The sequence below is a fragment of the Chiloscyllium plagiosum genome, chromosome 13, assembly GCF_004010195.1.
Source record: "Chiloscyllium plagiosum isolate BGI_BamShark_2017 chromosome 13, ASM401019v2, whole genome shotgun sequence".
Lineage (NCBI taxonomy): Eukaryota > Metazoa > Chordata > Chondrichthyes > Orectolobiformes > Hemiscylliidae > Chiloscyllium > Chiloscyllium plagiosum.
Window position 1 is genome coordinate 67,389,677 of NC_057722.1, and position 18,305 is coordinate 67,407,981.

The window sequence follows — 18,305 nt, forward strand, 5'->3', positions numbered from 1 at the left end:
CTGAAAGACTGGAGCGACTGGGCTTGTATACCCTTGAGTTTAGAAGACTGAGAGGGGATCTGATTGAGACATATAAGATTATTAAAGAATTGCACACTCTGGAGGCAGGAAACATGTTTCCGTTGATGGGTGAGTGCCGAACGAGAGGACACAGCTTAAAAATACAGGGTAAACCATTTAGGACAGAGTTGAGGAGAAACTTCTTCACCCAGAGAGTGGTGGCTGTGTGGAATGCTCTGCCCCAGAGGACAATGGAGGCCCAGTCTCTGGATTCACTTAAGAAAGAGTTAGATAGAGCTCTCAAGGATAGTGGAATCAAGGGTCATGGAGATAAGGCAGGAACAGGATACTGATTAAGGATGATCAGCCGTGATCATATTGAATGGTGGTGCAGGCTCGAAGGGCAGAATGGCCTACTCCTGCACCTATTGTCTATTGTTTAGTGATTGATGTGATGAACTGAAATGTGTAACTGAATATTGCAAGTTGTTGGAATGTCTCAGTGAATTTCTCTTTTATTTGCTCCTCTCCTATGTTTGTGAGGAATCATTTGAATTATAGCCCAACACCATCCCTCTGTTCTTTAACTGGGAATATATCAGTGTGTAATTGTGCTCGATACCCTGAAATTGGGATCCAGATGGTAAGTGAATGATGCCAATTAAACAGATTGAGATAAAGGAGGAAACATCATCAACTATTTTTATTTATAAAACACCTTTAACATAAAATTTTCTTCTTGTACGTCGCAGAATGTTATAAAACACAATTGAACAGCAAACCACAAAAGGAGATACTAGTGCAGGTGACCAAAATTTTGATCAAGGATTAGTTTTATGGAACGTCTCAAAGGAAATTACAGAGTTGGGGGATAAAATGCAAAGCTTAGGAAGGCACAGCATCAATTGTGTAACAGTCCAGAATCAGGAATGTTTAGGACGTCAGAATTATAAAAATGCAGACATACGAAGGCTGTGAGGCTGCAGGAGATCATAGAGATAGGGAACTCTGAGGTCATGGTGGGAGTTGAAAATAAGAATGAGAATTTTTAACATGGAGGCATTGGAGAACACAATCTTTACGGTCAATGCTGCGTAAGAAAACATATCAGGAAACATTCAGACCATGACATGTTGTAAGTGATGTTTAACCCAAGAAACCTTGTGAAGGTTGCACATCATAATGACAACATGTGGGCACTAGAAGCTAAAGGTGACAGCCAGTTGGTAGTAGATAGTTCATACTAAAGACTGAAAAGGTAATGACAGCAGTGATCTCATCTATCTGAGTTCAAAGATGAAGCTTATAACCAAGTCTAAAGTGCCACAATTTGGAGAATAAATATTTATTTACATAATCTGACTCTTATTTACTATCATTAATTTTTTAAAAAATGATGGGGCATAGCTAATCTGATTCAAAAATTAGTTTCAAAGATGTTGAAGCACAGCTCCAAGCTATTAAAGCGCTCCTGTTGTGAAATACTGAAGAAAACACATTTGAAAACACAATGACCAGACATTGGTTGATTCTGCCATCTTGCTTCTTGGCAATGGAGCAAAAATTGAAACCAGAATGATGTCACAATGTTTGGCGCAACTGCCACCATGGACACAACCTTAAAATCAACAAACAGGAAAAGGCAAGAGAAATTTTTAACAAAATCTTAAAACAAGAAAAAAACGTATAGTGCAAAGATATTTTTATTTTACCTTTTTATTTAGAGAGCAGAGTAAAGTTGGAAAGCAAACATCTGAGCATGGATTAGTATTCCTTGAACTTTATGTCAAACTTGTAGTTATTTAAAGAAAGGTATCAATCTTTACATTCTACAAAAAATAAAGTGACAATGAAAAAGAGGCAGTCAGACTGCTTTTTGTAATGTGAAATAAATCATTAGGAACAGTAAAATCCTCTGGTATTTCTGATAATGACTGCAAAGATCCTGATAATTTTGGAGTCTAGACGATCAACTAAATGTTTGAGTAAACTTTAAATTAGACAGGCTTTAGTTCATGTTATAGCAACAACAGCCAGATGCAACAATCAACCAATTCATATCAGATTTATGTGTAAAGGTACAGAATATGACTCACCAAAGCTAACCTAGAAGAAATGCTGATGGAGCTGGTCACTGAGTCTACACCAGTAAACCCTTAGGAAAAGAGCTTCCAACTAATATGTCATTGCTAGAGGAAGGACACAAATTCAAGCCAATTGTAGCCTGTCAGTCACACCCACATATATTATAGTGTTAACAGTTCAGCAACACATCTAGACCATGTATGAAATGTGACTTGTCTCACCAGCCAAGATGGTGTCCATCACTATGTGATGTGTAAGTTCTGCTCTTTAAGAGGCTAACATGAGCAGGGAAAGTAATTGCACCTATCACATTTCCAACGCCCCTCCCCCAAGTCCCTCCTCCCTACCTTTTATCTTAGCCTGCTGGACACACTTTCCTCATTCCTGAAGAAGGGCTTATGCCCGAAACGTCGATTCTCCTGTTCCTTGGATGCTGCCTGACCTGCTGCACTTTTCCAGCAACACATTTTCAGCTCTGATCTCCAGCATCTGCAGTCCTCACTTTCTCCAGGGAAAGTAATTGTCCATGGAAGCCCAAAATTCAAAACAATGCTCCACAGCAGCACTGCAATAGTCAACCAAGAAACAATATCAAGGAACCATGGCATGCAAACATGTCAAAGTAGTCCAGGAGCTATCTGCATTGTCACAGCTTACAGACTCTATCATATAACATGTGGCCAGTTTGACACATCACATGAAACAAATCCATGACACCAATTGGAACATGCCCCTCAGTATTAATGTCCCTCCATTTGAATGAAATGTAAAAATTGAATAGGTTATAAAACAGACATTACACTGTACCCAATCGTGTCTGTTATTCAAGGCTCAGGTTAAACTTGCCCTCTAACTGCCAGTTTGATTGGTCAAGCACAAGTCCTTTTATTTTTCCCTTCAATCCTGATCAAGTTTCTGCTTTAGAGAATAATTATTTTGGAATGGATATACGAGATAAGGTGGGAAACATACTTTAAAAAGGCATTTGAGTTTCTCAAAATATTTGCCTGCAGTAGTATATAGGTTCAAACTGGTGTGTAGTGGCACAGACAGAAGGCATGAATAATCCCAAAGAAAATAGAATCCTCTTCGATATTTTCATGTTTAAATTTTGTTTCTTTAAAAAATATGAACAAGCTTACTGGCTGAGTGTGATCACAGGATTGCATCTACAGCAGCTTATTGGATTCCGTATTCCACCATCTGCTGTGGTGTGATTTGAGCTTGGGTCACCAGAACATTACCTGGGTTTTCGAGTCCAGGATAATACCACTAAGCCATTGCCTCCCCATGTGTGTATGCGAGTGTGACTGAAGTGTCGAGCATGCAGTGCTGGAAAAGCCCAGCAGGTCAGGCAGCATCCGAGGAGCAGGAGAATTCATGTTTTTGGGCATAAACCATTCATCAAGAAATGTGCCCTAAGTGACAAAGCAATCCTCCAATATCTTGAATGTTCTTTTAATAAACTTTAGTTTCACCTTAAAGCTTTTTCCTTTGGGTTTATTTCAAGGGTTAGAATCCAAAAACTAGGGTTTGGGAAACTTCCTTCAGCCATCCCGACCCTTGGAAGAGCAACCCACCGAGACCCATTCCTCCCTTCACCTAACGTTATGGGCAATTTAGCATAACCAATTCACCAAACCTGCACATTTTTCAACTGTGGGAGGAAACTGGAGCACACCCACACAGACACAGGGAGAATGTGCAAACTCCACACAGACAGTTGCCTGAGGCGGGAATTGAACCTGGGTTTCTGGCACTGTGAGGCAGCAGTGCTAACTGCTGTGCCACCATGCCACCTGGTAACAGCTTTGATAACATTATCAGATACTGTACATGTATACACCACCTATCACCTTGATTTAAGTATGGGGTATTCCTGAAAATAGTAACTTCCAATATTTTCATCATAAACATTTGCATATTTTTATATACCTCCAGGCAAAACACATTGTGAATTTGCTATTTTACTATGACGAGGTGACCCAATGGCCCTCTGTGTATAAGAACAGCTCAAAGGTAGGTCTGCCAACAAAACTTGTATAAGTATTATATAAATAATTATATGAATAATGATGAAATAGTTAATAATAAGGAGTGTTTCAGGAATTAACCTTCTAGTAAAATGATCAAGTTTCAGTTGAAAGCACCTTACAACTAAGTCACAATATATGCTAGACCTGCTCAGTCAGAATGCAGTTGGATGCGTTTTTCCTCATCTGCCCTGTTGGAGCTGTTGGTGAGGGATGCTGCCTTCCATTGGTCATTCTAATTTAGTGAGTATGACAATATAGACTGCTCAGCTCTACATACAGTATTTTGGTGTTTCCGTTGCCATGGAATCCATGATTTAATCAGTATTGCATACCATTTTAACAGAAAATATTACTACAATCATTTTAGCTAACCACTGTGGCCGCAAACATTTAACAGCACTTTACCACACACCAAAAACATTAAGTAGTTGTACAAATATTTTGTGAATGAGTATTATGACAGTGGCTAGAATTATTATTTACTTTTTATTTCCTGATTAATAATGCAACAACCCTCATGCCTACTGCATTGGACAGTATTGTCCTAGAATCTAATGTTTGCACTGTACGTGTGTGCAGCTTTTTGAATTTTTTTTTGCTTAACTATTTTACTTTCACTTCAGGTATTCCCATCAAGGCTTATGTTACTAGCTCATTGTAGCATATCAGCGGTGCAACTTCACACACTTCTTCTCATGCCCGTGGAACTTGCTCCATTCTTTGATAAATTTGCTAGCATATTTGCCTATTACAGGCAATAGGTGAGCCTCCATTGCGTGGTTCCTCTTCAAGTCTTATCCAAAACAGGTTTGTTCGGAACACAATTAATCTTGATCATGTAGGGATTATTGGAGAGGAATTGTGAACTGATGTTTCCCCTCCATAGCTGAGGTCAATTCTAATATTTGAAATGTTGCTCCAATTAAAACAGTGAACTCATTATATTCCAGAAATTGATCCTGAAATTTCCCTGTCTATGTGGCTCAGTTTACGTACAAGATGCCAGATTTAATCAGACAGCTGGAATAGCATTGTTAGATTTACTAGGTTACTTTATATTTTGTATTTGGTATTGAATTAAGACCTAAAACAAAAAATCTCTGGTAATGCACAATTAATTCTGGAAAGTATTTACTCAGGACTGCTGGAGCAAAGAAGCAGTGGCTGCCAATGGAAATAGTCAACTGTTGAACCTCACTCAAAGCTTTTTGTTGTCTGGCTGTCAGGTATGTATGGTATTTGTATCTGTACGCTTGCTCTTAATAAAATGATGGCGATACCCTGAGGGAACAAGCAACATTTTTGTATTTTGTTTTCTTGAGGCTCAAAAGATATATTTAGAAAGTTAAACAGCTGACAAAGGCACACTGTAGTTTCTAGAGATAACAGCAGTAGAAAAAATTACAGAAATAGAATCCATGTGGATTGAGATAAAGGGCCCATCTGATAGTGAAAGGGAAGTGGAGGGTTATATTGTGAATAATGGCAATGAGTAAAAAGAAATACTGAAGAATTTCAAACAATCCAAAATTTCTACAAGCTGTATACAGTTCATTTCTAACTTATATAATAAGTTCAAACCAGGAGAATTACTCTTATCTTTTAATGGGGAGTGAGTGAATGAAAGCGAAGAAGTAAACATGGTGACCATAAAATACACTTTAAGCTGATTGAGCAAATCATAGACATAACAAATATGAGATTGGAGAAGAGCTGAGAATAGAATTTGTGAAAATAAAATAGATGGCGACATGGTGGCTCAGTGGTTAGCACTGCTGCCTCACAGCACCAGGGATCCAGGTTTGATTCCACCCTCGGGCGACTGTCTATGTGGAGTTTGCGCATTCTCCCCATGTCTGTGTGGTTTCCTTTAGGTGCTGTGGTTTCCTCCTACTGTCTGGCAGAAAGCAGGGAGTGGGGATAAAAGGGTCCTTCTCAGGATGGCAGCTGGTGACAAGTGTTGGTACCACAACTTTTCACTTTATATGTTAATGATCTAGATGAAGGAACTGAAGGCATTCTGGCTAAGTTTGCAGACAATATAAGTATATATATTGAGGAGGCAGGAAGGCTGAAGAAGGATTTGGACAGGTTAGGAGAGTGGGCAAAGAAGTGGTAGATGGAATACAATGTGGGAAGGTGTGTGGTCATGCACTTTGGGAAGAAGCATAGAGGCATGCACTATTTTCCAAATGGGAAGAAAATTCACGTTTTCACATTATACTCCATTTGCCAACTTTGAAATAGTTAGATATAGTTCTTGGGGCTAAATGGATTAAAGGGTATAGGGAGAAAGCAGCAACAGGCTTCTGGGATGTATGATCAACCATAATCATAAAAAATGATGGAGCAGGCTTGAAGGGCCAAATTTCATACTTCTGCTTGTATTTTCTATATTTCTTTAATTATTTCATACCCATCAAGGTACTGAAAATGAAGAGTCTCTCTTTTGGTAAGGAACTGGTCTGGGTCCTGCTGGAGCTACTGCATTCAGTGCTCTTAGATTTGCAACAATATTTGTCAGCTGTACTAGGTTGCACTGATTCTGATACAAAGCCAGTTTCTGTGAATTTCTAAAAAAAAGGTGCTTGGATTATTCCTACTGTTTTAAAAAAATCTTTGAATATGTGTTGTCAGGGAATAATGATATTATTTCATGTTTATCTTAATTTTTTTGTTAATAAACTTTAGTTTTATTATTAAGCACAAAATGTTGCAGTGTTTGTTTTCTATTTTAATAAATATTCACTTTCGTAAGGAAAGAAACTTATGTTCTCTCCAGCCACATTCCTGTTGGGGTTCTGACTTAATCTTTTTCTTAACTCAAATCTGGTTACATTAATTCCGTTTGAAACATTGATTCATTTGATTTGGGGAAAAGACATGGATGTGGAAAGAATCCTTTTTCAAATTAACCTTTTTTTGATCAACCAAGGTGGTGGTTGAGGGGTGAGGTAAGAACACAAGAACCAGGAGCAGAGGTAAGCCATTTAACCCCTCGAGCCTGCTCCAGCACTTGATATAATCCTGGCAGATCTCATATTGGTCTCAATTCCACTTCCCTGCCCACTCTCCATAACCCTTCAATCCATTAGGGTGAAGTGTATAAAGAAGAGGAGCCTGTTCATCCCTGCTCACCTGGGAGCTTAACAATTAGCAATATCACACCTGGAACTATAATATCATGGCGAATTGCCCCTGGGTTCTGCTCATAGGAACTGAAAATCCTTGGTTCCATTAGGTTGTGTCTGCTGATTTTGACAGAATCTAAAGGAGGGATAGCAGAGCTACAAAGGCATCCATTTAATAATTCATGAGAAAGGTTGCAATGCTAGAAGACTGGCGGATAGCTGATAATAGTCTCTATCCAAGAGAAGGAGAGGCAGCCCTGAACATGTTCTATCAGTCAGCTTAATATTCGTGGGAAAAGTACTCGAATCCTCACTAAAGAAGAAAGTGGAAAACCGCTAGAAACCGAAAGCATAACAATGAATAGTTAGAATGTATTTCAAAAGGGAATGTCAGGCTTGACCAGGTGAATTTAATTATTTGAAGAGGTAGCAGTGCAGAAAAGAATAATCTTGTAGATGTATTTTATGTGGGTTTTGAAAGGTCTCTGGTGAGGTTGCCATGTGGAACATAGAGTTAGGACACAAATAGCAGAATGGACAGCTAACCTACTCCAAGAGCAAAAGCAAAGAGTAGCAGTATAGAGTGAGACAGGTGGAAAGTGTTGTCCATAAAGATCAGTACTACGACTGCAGTTCTTCACAATTTATGCAAGTGTTTTTGATTTTTTTAATGAAAGTCAACTGAGTGTCAATTTTGGGAGATTCATAAAAGGTTTCCCTCTGTGAGTTCTAGTGAGTTTGCTCATGCATTTTTATGCTCCTTATCTCATTATGTATGCACAATGCCTCTATGGTGCCACTCTCACGCTAATCTTTTCTCATCAGCACCAGAAATACACACCACTTATGGGACTCTGAGAATCCATCATGTTTAAACCCAGGCATGCGTAGATCAATGGCTGCCAACCAGAACTTCCCTTCACTATTGCAGTAAAGTTGTCATAGAGTCAGAGAGATGTACAGCATGGAAACTCTTAAAACGGAGAGCTTAAAGTTTCTTGGCTTTTAGTAACCTGCAGATTTCTATCCAAGCACTCCTGGTCCAAAAGTTGCACAAATTAAACTGAAGTAACTGTTTTCCTTGGCCTGCTGTGAATTTTTAAAACTTCTTCCTAGGAGAAAAGCTGTACATGCTTTTGATCTACTGAGGTCTTCTCTGAACTGCCCTAAAATCTTTCAATTTCTGGGTGCTTTAAACTCAGATCAATCCATCATTATTCTGAACTGAAAACAAGCCAAATGGCTTTCAATTGTTTATTCTACCTCAGCTCAGACAATGTTTTTTATAAAAGTTATCTCGGGAATGTGACTTGAAAGAAGTTCTGGGATTTATATATTAATAAATCAAAACCTGCAACCCATTCTAAAAGATTAAAGACTTAACAGCAATCTAGGTTTGCTCAATATATCGCATCAGCATATGTGACTATGATCTTTTGCTATAAATTCTGTGTCCTATGATCTTACTCTACTAGCTACCTGATGAAAGAGCAGTGTTCCAAAAACTTGTACTTCCAAATGAACCTGTTCAACTATAACTTGGTGTTATGTGATTTTTAAATTTATAAATGCAATAAACACCCGCATGCTATTACTTTGAAATTTGAAATCTCACACATTTGACACTATGAACAGGATTTTGTCCTCTCTGGAGGTTATGAGGAAGGAGGCAGGAAGACCAAATAAATTTGTGGGTTTGTGCACTGAATACCATTTAAGCACCTAATTGGTGCTTGATCCAATGAATGTTCTTGATGGTGATGGAGGTGGGTTAATTTCACCTGAAGTTACCCACCGTCAGATTTTGAGCCCAGAGCACTATGTTCTCATGCAGTATCACAGATCATTATCTATGGTTCAGTGTTACATTATTAGTCAAACTCAGTTGCTGCCGCCAAAGTATCTTGAAATACTCAGCTAACAGTTTAAATGCAGAATTTACAGTGTCCTGTATCTTCCCACTTGTGCAGCTGGTTGAAACAAATGGAATAAATTACACAGATTGCCAAAGAAGACTCAATGTTCATTCAGCTAGGGAAAGATGGTGGTTTCTTGCAATCAGTAATTGTAAGGTATGAATAGTTTTCTACACTGTTTAATAAACACCAACAAGGCTATATCTATCATATAAAAACATTAATAATTTAGGTATTCTAACAAATTTTATGTAATCTCACAATGTTAAAATGTCATCTTAACAGATATGATGGAAGAGAAGCACACTTTGAAATCTGCATTAAAGCACTCCAGAATGCTCTGAGAGTAATTTGTCAATTTAGTTGATAGGGAATTGGAGGTAAAAATGTTGGAAAAATTGGGGAATGGTTGAGCAGAGGTCTTATAATAAGCCTAATACTTACTCCATTCTTACTTCCAAGTTACCTTTTTTAGTTTGTGTATAGTATTGCAGATTCTGATGCAAATATATCAAACTGCTAGTGTAGATACAAGCTGCAAAAACTTTCAAGTTAATGGTTCAAATGAAAACAGTGCTGTTGCCAGCAATGGTTATATTTGGAAGAAAGTGACTTCTAGATTTTCTCAGAAGACAGCAATTATTGTCATCTCCATTTCTGATTTGAGAACAGAAATGAACAATGTAAACCATAGAGCAATGTAAATTGAAAAAGGACAACATTGCTGTGCTTGGAGCTATTAGGCAGTCTGAGTGTAAGTGAAAACAGCCATGTTAGAACAGCACATGCACACATGAAGCCAACAAGCTTGTTTGCAACACAGCTGAAGAAACATAAAAAGTCAAAGTGACCATTCAAATCAACACAATGGAGGACAATTTTTTTTTCTTGTTTAAAAACATGTAGAATAACCGGCACCAAAATGGTTCATTTTGTTAATATAATCTGTGCTGACATTTATACGACATTCTTTTAATGCAAATTTTCTACAATGATGTTTAATGAATTTTAATGATTCACTGCATTCCTCATTATTCTCTCATTTAACGACCATCAAAGGACATGAACTGAGTCCTGAAGGGTGACTGAGTTCTGGTCTTGGTAAACTATTGCAAATTGAACTTACAAATATATTCAGAAAGGAGAATAATGTGTTTTTTTTCTGTGCATAGCAATTCCAGTATTGTGAATAAGGCATAAAATAACTTTTCCTATTGAACCTTCTCCCATAACAAATATGCCACCCCACATAGATGGATTAGTAGGCATCAGGCTATTAAGGTAGACTTATTCACTGTAATTCAATATACCAAACATTTCCTGTAAATTCTGCAATTCAGTTTTTTTTTAAACCTTCCCAACTAGACATAGTTAGTTTCATCTTTAAATTCCAAATCTGAGGATTTAGTTGAGAAAGAGTGGGTTTCATTTCCAAACCCATGAAATTATTTCTGTTGTGGTCCTTTTCATTTTTTTTTTGCTGAAAGGACCACTTTTCAAATGGGTTAACACTGATGGGCAAATCCATCAAAATATAAAGCAATAAACATTTGTATTATATGTATATTTGTTTTTGTGAGTGCAAACATCATTAATGTGTGAATTTTTGCCAAGGCTGTCCGATTCTGTGAGCTTTGTGATTGATATTGCAAAAATGTCTGATCTTTCTTTCTGCTGAAAGATGACCTTACAGTATCAGAAATATGACTGTTGAATCACACCTTGGGGCCCTTTCTGGAGTGAGATTGGGCCTGGTGTCTCCACTGATGAGACCATTGTCACTATTTCAAATGTAACCTTCCATCATCTACTTACTTACTCAGTGTCCAGCTGGTGAAAATCTCGGGGCTTCTTTTTCTTCTGCCTACCTGCAGTAAAATATTGCTCTCATGCTGTTTGATATGTGCCTGATCTGTATCATCACATTTGCATAATTTTACAGATCCACTAGAAATCACAAAGGAACACAAGGGGTCTACAAACCAGTTTGAAAATCACTGTTTTAACCAATTTTGGGAGCAAAGGCAGCAGGGTGCTTCATTGATATGTATTTCACCGTGATGTAGAAAGAATGAATTACATTGTAAATACTGGTAATTTCAGAAGTGTAAAGGAATAAGTTCGAGTTATAAATAACAAGTACAAAAACTGATGTCGACATTTTCTTTTGTGGCAATGATGTCTGATGTTTTTTAAAGAAATTTTTGCACATTTGATTGTAATTTAATGTTATTAAAAATCTGTTTTGGTATTTTTTTTCTTTCAATTCTCAGTTTGCCTCAGGTAACAATCCCACCTCTGAGTCAGAAATTAAGGGGTTCATGTTGTACTGCAGTTTGAATATGTTATCTAAACTAGTACTCCAATGCACCATTAAGATGCTGGGTCAGTGGAACTGCCGAGTTTTGTAAAAGACATGAGACGATAGCCTGCATTCCGGATTACATTAAAGATCCCATGGCATTAATTCCAAAATCTGGTCAATGATTCTTTCAGGAACAAAATATTGCTTTTAGGAGATCAAACATGTGGGAGATCGAAGCTAAATCTGCCTTTGTGATGTCTTACAGATCAAAGCTGCATGTGAAGCAGCACAAAGTGTTTTAAGTCACTGTTTTCTCTTGCATTTATGCATGTCAGTAAATTGTTAAAATTCCTATCTCTTTCCTAAAAAACCTGAAAAGTTGTAGATTGGTTATTATTTCAACAATGTCCATATCAATATTAGACATACTGTTAAGATTGTACAGTACACTTGAATGTTACAAATACTGTCAAAAGTGTGATGCTGGAAAAGCACAGCAAGTCAGGCAGCATCCGAGGAGCAAGAACATTTCCTGAAACATCAATTTTCCTGCTCCTCGGATGCTGCCTGACCTGCTGTGCTTTTCCAGCACCACATTCTCAACTCTAATCTCCAGCTTCTGCAATCCTCACTTTCGTCCTGTTACAAATACTGCCTGACTATAATCTTAAGCCATTGCTGTTTTTTTGTTATATGACCTACTTGTGTAACATTCTGTATTTTAATTAGGGTGGAGGAATAACTATGGAATATAGAATTACTATGTCTAATGGGAAAAATTTGTGGAGAAGACATTTTTCAGCCAATCAGATTGGTAAGGATGTTCAGTCGTCTTTTCAGTTTGTAAAGCGATGATCAGAGTAAACTAAGTTGTTTCCTTTTCTTTTACAGGTATACTTGAAGTGCACATTCTTTCAGTATTCTTATTCTTAATTACATTTGGAGTTTGCATTTATTTTGCTCGTAAGTAAATTGCTGTTAAAGACTGAGGTACCTCATATAACCTTGAGGCTTTTTGAAGCTTTCAGCTTTATTTTTAATACGTAGGTCATTTGAAGAAACGGCGCCTGCTACATTCAAGTTTTCTGATGTTAATGGCCTCTGTAGGAGCAGAAGGTGAGATAGTAATATGTTGTGTCAGTATCGGTTATCACCCTAAATATGAGATCAATGATATATGATAACTATTCAGATATCTACATATTGATTTTGTTTGCCATTGGTATTTAATCCTTTTTCCGTAATATAAAGAGTGTATTTTTTCTGTCTTCACAACTTTTAATAAAATTTTAGATGTCCAGAATGTACTTTGATACTGGTAGAAGTATTAACCACAACTGAGCCATTTTATTTTTGTTTATTTACTGACGGGATTTGGATGTCGCTGGCTAGGCAGCACTTATTGCTCATCCCTAATTGCCCAGAGGGCAGTTAAGAGTCAACCACATTACTGAAAGTCTGAAGTCACATGAAGGCTAGACCAGGTGTGGATGACAAATATCCTTCCTTAAAGGGCATTAGTGAACAAGATGGGTTTTTCCAACAATCAACGTGGTTATCATTAGACTTTTAATTCCAGATTCCTTATTAAATTCAAATTCCTCCATCTGCCATGACTGGTTTTGAACCCAGGTCCCCAGAACATTTGCTGAGTTTCTGGGTTAATAGTCTAGCAATAATCCCGCTAAACCATTGCCTCCCCATATCTAATATTATTCTGATATACCAAGTCTTTTAAAGAGGGACTTTGAAACAAATTAGTAAAGAATTTAAATTTGTATCTGAATTTTTAAAAATTCTTAGAAATAATTGTTTATATGAAGTTTGTATAGCTTTGTGCAGGTGCTATATCAAGTCAAATAAATTAATTCATTATTGAGAATGGAGTAAATGGGATCTCTGGTATGTAGGGCCAAACAGCTTAATCTGTATTAAAACTGAAAGAACTGTGGATCCTATAAATCAGAAATAAAAACAGAAATTGCTAGAAAAGCTTAGAGAAATTAAGAGTTAATGTTTTCGGTCCAGTGACCCTTCCTCCGCGCTAGCTTAACCTAGATTTCTAGCTTAATCTGTATGCTTCTCTGATGTGTAACTAGGCACTCTCAATGAATGGACTCATAAGACATGTCAGCCTAGAGTGCCAATGCCAGAGTACTATCCTGTTTGACTCCATGGTGGTTTTTTTGATTTCTTCCCCATTTTGATGTCATAGAAAGCCGAGATCACATTGAGCAGCATTGGCAGGTAGGGAGGAGAAATGGAAAGCTCTGCCAGTTCAAAGGCCAAAAATCCTGTCCCTTTGCAGCTGATTGTCTTTGACTGCAGCGGATATGACCGAGTCAGCCTGGCCATAGTGGGGATCCTGAGCCACAGCAGGCAGCGTTGAACACAGTTGACCACCAAGACACAGACAATCATCTTACAAGATGAACGCTGCCATTTATGGAGCTCTTGGGATAAATATTGGTTCTCTAGCAAGAAATATATTTCCCATGAGTTCTCAAGGGCTTACATAAATTTAAAGAGAAGCTTTGGCTGCAAAACCAAAATTACAAAGCAGAGCTACAGGAAACTCCTGGGAGCAAGAAAATTTCCAGCATGCCTTACATTGGTTTGGACATGGCTGTGAGGATGCAAATGAAGCAAATATTTGAGCTGAAAAAGTCTGGCAGCCTCTTGGATCTTTGGCCATTGACAAAACAGCTTGATGAACAAGTATGGTAAAGCTAATGAAGTGACATGTATTCTTTCCAGGATCTGGCTGCTGTGTACTAACCAACTAATGAATTTACCTCAGGTGTCAAATTAAGGCTTCTTTACACCGCTACCCAGTTGATCTTTTACTTCCCCATGGTGGCTTGTGTATTGGCAGGGAAGACTCTACTCTGCTTTCTGTCTGATTTCACGCACGTCTTCAAACTCTGCTAATGTACTCACTTATTGATTCTTTCTGTCATCACTTGCACAAACTTTATAATCTTACTTGCATGTTGTGGTTATTCTCCTTACACAAACCATAGGAGGACTCTGGTATATAGGTTAGCTTTGTATTTGTTCAAACAATTTCACTCTTAGATTGGCTAGCGAGTTTGGAGAAGAATTGTAGCTGAACAGCATTAGATTGGCTGAATGGAATTCTCTCTAATATTCTGTCCTAGCTCTGTTCTGCTTATATCTAATCTTTGTTCAACATCAGTTTGATGTGAAAAGAGCATAAGAAATAGGAGCAGGAGTAGACCATCTGGCCTCTCAAGCCCGCTTCACCGTTCAATATTATCATGGCTGATCTTGTTGTCGACTCAGCTCCATTCACCCACCCTCTCACCATAACCATTAATTCCTTTACTGTTCAAACATCTATAAATCTTTGCCTTAAAAACATTCAATGAGGTAGCCTCAACTACTTCCTTGGACAGGGAACTCCACAGATTCACAATCCTTTGGGTGAAGATGTTCCTCCTCAACTCAGTGCTAAATCTGCTCCTCTTTATTTTGAGGCTATGTCCCCTAGTTCTAGTCATCTGCCAGTGGAAACAACCTCCCTGCTTCTATCTTACCTAATCCCTTCAAAATTTTATATGTTTCTATTTTATCTAATCCCTTCATAATTTTATATGTTTCTATAAAATCCCCCCTCATTCTCCTAAATTCCAACAAGTATAGTTCCAGTTTACTTAATCTCTCCCATCAACCAACCCTCTCAACTCCAAAATCAATCTAGACAACTTCCAGTGCCCCTTCGTGCGCCCACCGAAGCCAGTATTTCCTTTCTCAAGTAATTATCAACCTTTATATGCCTATGTTGCTTACATTCTTGTACAATAAACAAAATTTTTCATTCCAGGTCTTTCTCTTATCCTGTCTACAGGAATCTGTTTATACTCCAGTTTGCTCTCAACGTTGATAAAGGCCTTAGGTTGTATAAGGTTCCTCTCCAGTCATTTCTGCTGAGGTGGACCCTTAAAGTATTCAAGGTTTATGCCTGCTAAATTGTGCCTTATAGTAATGGTCATCTTACTCCTGTTGGAACTCCCTTTCATAAAATCATGTTTAGTTTCCACTCCAGTTCCTCCTTTTTACGTGTTTATACATGTTCTGCTCTTTTTATGGATTCAACAGGACTCAACGCTCATGCTACTGTACAAACACTGAACATTAATGGAGGGGTATAGTTTGTAATTCAAGGATGTGTTAAAGGCTGTGGTGATATTGGCAGGACTACAGTTCTTAATAGAAGGTCATTAACTGTTAAGGTTATTAACTGTTGAGGTCAACTAACATGTAGGCTTCATTTAGTTCACCTGAGAATTACAGAGGATCGCTTTTATAATGTTGTAAGTCTAAGGAAGTTTCAATTGTTTATGGTTTGTGGGCATTTGAAGAAAGGGTTTTCTTTCAGTTGATGTGTTCAAAGGATGTGGTTGTCCCTGCCTTTGTTGTGCATCCCTAATTGCTCCTCAAAATGTGATTAAATACATTCTTGAACCCATTCAGTCTATGCAGTGTAGATACTCTGTCACAGGGAGTCTCAGCATTTTGATCCAGAAACTGTGATGAACGGCATGTACAGTATTTCCAAGTCAGAATGGTTTGTGACTTGGACTGGAAGTTGGATATAATGGTGTTATCATGTGCCTACTCCTTTTGTATTTTAATTTGAAAGAGGCTGCATATTTGTCGAAAGACCTTTGGTGATCTGTTGCAGTGAATCTTGTATGCACAAATGCTACTGCATGTTGGTTATATAGACTTGTAAAATTGCTCCTGCATTTTAATGACATTTCTCCACACTGATTTCTATATGTTTCTGACACTTCCTACCTACTTAACATTGGAGTTGTGCTTCTTACAAATTATTCATTTCTCAACTGTACAAAACCAAGCAAGTTCAGCAATTATTCAGTTTGAATAATTAATTTCATTCTCCACTCCAAGTTCAACTGAATAGTCAGGAGACCAAAGGTGCTCCTATAGTTTTGAAATCTAATGAATTAGAAATGGTATACTACCATGACAGCAGCAACACAGATGAATTACTTGGAGCATTTACCTATCCAAGGATATAAATGGATGTGTAGCCATGGAGCCAGAAGAATGAAAGCTCAGGATTGCAGAGGGAAGAGGGGGTACAATTCCAGGAGGTGCTGACCAAGTCAGCACATGTTACAGTGTAATTAACTGTATGGTTTTATCAAAGATCACTACGCACTGAGGGTTTAGCTCATCAGATCAGCAGTGATTGAGCTGTGACACCTGATTTACAAAACTTCCCAAATCAACTAACCATATTCCATAATAAAAACAGAAAGTGCTGCAGGAACTCAGCAGGTCTGGCAGCATCTGTGGAAAGAGAGACAGAGTTAATGTTTCGAGTTCAATATGACTTCTTCAGAACTATAAAACTCTGAGTTCTGCTGCCTCCTGTTGCATTACTTCTTTAAGAACTGAGTATGTCAATGTGCTCAAGAACTGGTTTGACACCACATGTGCAGCAGCCATCAGGAGTGCTGGCAGCAGCATTTTGGGCAAAGGTTGTGAACGTGCAGTTATAGAGTAACTTTTGCAATCAGTATGTCTGTTAAATAAACCAGTTCTAAGATTTAAGTAAATTGACCCGACTCTACTTGCCAATCTAATTTCAGACTGGTAATAATAGAACATAGAACAATACAGCACAGAACAGGCCCTTTGGCCCACGATGTTGTGCCGAACATTTGTCCTAGCTTAAGCACCCATCCATGTACCTCTCCAATTGCCGCTTAAAGGTCGCCAATGATTCTGACTCTGCCACTCCCACAGGCAGCACATTCCATGCCCCCACCACTCTCTGGGTAAAGAACCTACCCCTGACATCCCCCCTATACCTTCCACCCTTCACCTTAAATTTATGTCCCCTTGTAATACTCTGTTGTACTCAGGGAAAAAGTTTCTGACTGTCTACTCTATCTATTCCTCTGATCATCTTATAAACCTCTATCAAGTCACCCCTCATCCTTCGCCGTTCCAACGAGAAAAGGCCGAGAACTCTCAACCTATCCTCGTACGACTTCCTCTCCATTCCAGGCAACATCCTGGTAAATCTCCTCTGCACCCTCTCCAAAGCTTCCACATCTTTCCGAAAGTGAGGCGACCAGAACTGCACACAGTACTCCAACTGTGGCCTAACCAAAGTCCTGTACAGCTGCAACATCACTTCACGACTCTTGAATTCAATCACTCTGCTAATGAACGATAATACTCCATAGGCCTTCTTACAAACTCTATCCACCTGAGTGGCAACCTTCAAAGATCTATGTACATAGACCCCAAGATCCCTCTGTTCCTCCACCTGACTAAGAACCCTACCATTAACCCTGTATTCCACATTCTTATTTGTTCTTCCAAAATGGACAACCTCACACTTGGCAGGGTTGAACTCCATCTGCCACTCCTCAGCCCAGCTCTGCATCATATCTAAGTCCCTCTGCAGCCGACAACAGCCCTCCTCACTGTCCACAACTCCACCCATCTTCGTATCATCTGCAAATTTACTGACCCACCCTTCGACTCCCTCATCTAAGTCATTAATAAAAATTACAAACAGCAGAGGACCCAGAACTGATCCCTGCGGAACTCCACTTGTAACTGGGCTCCAGGCTGAATATCTGCCATCTACCACCACTCTCTGCCTTCGACCGGTTAGCCAGTTTTCTATCCAATTGGCCAAATTTCCCTCTATCCCATGCCTCCTGACTTTCCACATAAGCCTACCATGGGGAACCTTATCAAATGCCTGACGAAAATCCATGTATACTGCTCTACCCTCATCCACATGCTTGGTCACCACCTC